Genomic DNA, 2,861 nt, shown 5'->3' with positions numbered 1-2,861 from the left:
CCCCTGCCTACCCCCCAAGCCTTCAACTTTTCTTCAAACGTGTCCTTTAATCCTGACTTGGTCACTGACTGCTAACCGGTGACGTTGGGCTAATAAAAAAAATTGGTCGATTTTTTATTCTTTTGTTTTGCTTTGGGCTCGAAACATTGTATCTCCACTTAAAAGATTATACCTAAATTGGTCTAGCTAAAAGAAAATCATCGATCAAAGGTACACAAAAAAATGTTACTTTACGGTTTTCAAGGACACTCTAGCTTCGGAAGGCGCTAAACTATGACGCCCTTTTGTTGCTAATTTTAACTCTAACTAAAGGCGATCCCCACCTATTTCAATCATTTATATCTCAACTTCTATTTAAGATAGATATGTACTTTTTCATTAATAGTAAGACAAATGAACCAGCTTTCAGATGCTACCAATACGACCATATGCTCAAAATTTAACGAGCACCTGACTCCACCGTCTTTTTACATATTTTATTTTCCCTGTCTTTGATTATTAATCGTCTTGCATATTCTTTTCTATAATGTTCTCAAACATTACGAAAATCGACTTACGCACTTCTGTGTAATGATGCTAACAAGCTGACCTTTTATGATTCAGCAACATCCCCCCCTCCCCCCCCCCACACACCCCATCCCCACGTCCCACCCCACACCCACCCGTGTGTCCTACTTCGGGTGTGCTCCAAACTAAGAACAAGGCAGAGTAAGCAAGTCTGTCATCATCATCATCATCATCATCATCATCATCATCCTCATCATCATCATCATCATCATTATTGCCTTTCTCACCCTGCACTAGGGTAAAGGCCACGGACAAAGATTTTCCCCTTTCTCTATCCAGGGCTAGCCTCTTGGTGTTATTTCATGTTTTCCGACTTTTCCTGTACATCAATTTCTGTTATACATCTCCAGGTTCCACGCGGTCTTCCCCTTGATCATTTACCCTGTGGATTCCGTGAGCGAGTGTGTGGTCAGACTCCAACTCACACCAACCTCATCCTTAGGATGAGCGTGTGTACTGTCGGGTACATGGGATTCTCAGTACAATGAGACTCGGTGTATTCCTTTGATACCCAATTTCGGCGGCTTCCAATCTTTTCTCTATGTCCATCTATCTTCATTTTTCTCAAAAGTTTTGATAATCAAAATAGTCTTTTGGTAAATATTTTACGGCACCTGAAACACAAATAGGTTTAATAATAATATTATTATAACTGTCGAATATTAGAGATGTAACTAGCGAGTAACAAACATAGAAACGAAGAAGGAGAGATAAAGACGCCAAACGTCTGATACAATAGAAGGAGGAAATCACAGCAGAACACCCACCAACCACCCACAAAAATGTCTCTAAAACGAGACGGACATGCGATTGAGACGTGTAAATTCAATAAGGCTTGCAGCACGCTCAGACGCTGGTTACAGGAAATCTGTCTGGCCGTCTTTGCCCGTAAGGAGATAGTAAAACAAAATTGTGAGGCATCATGGTGAAACCAGGTGCTCGTTAAAACTATGGATTTGAAGACACCGACATTTTTTACCCCCGTTTGGAGATTTTACCGATTTTTCTTCTTTTTTTTTTTTTCTTTTTTTTGGCGCAACATTTTTATGTCCATTTCGAAGAAAAGTTCTGTATTGGTTTTACTGGAAAATTTAAAACGAAGACACACACAAAAAATGTAAGCTTGCAGTTTCCAAGGACATTCCAGCTCTGGAAGTCACCTATGTTTGCAGCCATTTTTTGGGGCTAATTTTACATCTGACACTAGGTGACCGCCACCTAAGTCAATCGCAGAAATCTTGACTTCTATTCAAGACAGATGAACATTATTATTTTACCAACAGAAAGATGAATGAACTAGTTTTAAAATGCTAGCATTAAACCCATATGCCGTAAAACGTAAAACTTAACGAGCGCCTGATTACACCGCGTCGTGACACAATTGAAGGAAGGAACCGAAAGAGGCGGCTATTTGTATTGTCTGGGTGTCCGCCGAAATAGCCAGTCCCCGTGCACAGGAAGAACGAGGAGTGAACCGTTTAGCCGTCTGTCACTGAGAGTATACACTACAGTGGGACAAAATGCAACAATGACGTCATAGGTAATAGTGTAATTGCGGTGAGAAGCTGATGGGGAGTCGCCGATCTAGTTTGTTCTACAGAGATTGGTTATCCGAGACCGGAAAATGGAAGTCTTTGTGACTTTGTGACGTCAAAGACCCGGGCTAAGTAAACTTTAGCCCACCGTTCGGAGCTTACTTGACTTAGCACTCGACGCACACCCCCCCAAAAAAACAAAACAAAAAACAAACAGAAAAAAACAACTGTCAACGGGCTAAAATAAAGTTTGGTTTACTGTATCATCATGCTTAAAACATGCTTTTAGATTATGCTCTAGTTCAGTGGGAGTTTTGCGGCGCTCGAAACTACATAAGGGACCCAAGTTGGTTGTTTTCGCATTAGTTTACAACACGGCTTGGTTTTTAGCTTATAAGGTGAATGGAATTTACTGTTCCCACAGGCGGTTAGTGAACTCCCAACCCTGTCTCACACTTTGTCACCAGCTGAACAGCATAGGGAAATGCCAGGCATGCATCCCGAAACGTGCAATACAAAATAAAATCAAGTTTATTCCACTTATCTGATTCCCACAGAGAGATTTCGTTTACACTAGAGTAACATAATTTATCGTAAATACATAAATGCCTGTACATTGATACATACGTACTTAAACACAGATACACTATAAATACGCCATTGCTTGTGGCCACAAAGCGGTACGCTGGGGGTTTTTTGTGGGGGGGGTTTTTTGCCTTTTGTTTTGGCTAGGACATGTCGGCACCTTAGAATTGAAAA

Source organism: Aplysia californica, unplaced genomic scaffold, assembly GCF_000002075.1.
Source record: "Aplysia californica isolate F4 #8 unplaced genomic scaffold, AplCal3.0 scaffold00012, whole genome shotgun sequence".
In the NCBI taxonomy this organism is placed as follows: Eukaryota; Metazoa; Mollusca; class Gastropoda; order Aplysiida; family Aplysiidae; genus Aplysia; species Aplysia californica.
The sequence above is the reverse complement of the archived record's forward strand: the minus strand, read 5'-3'. Positions refer to the sequence as shown.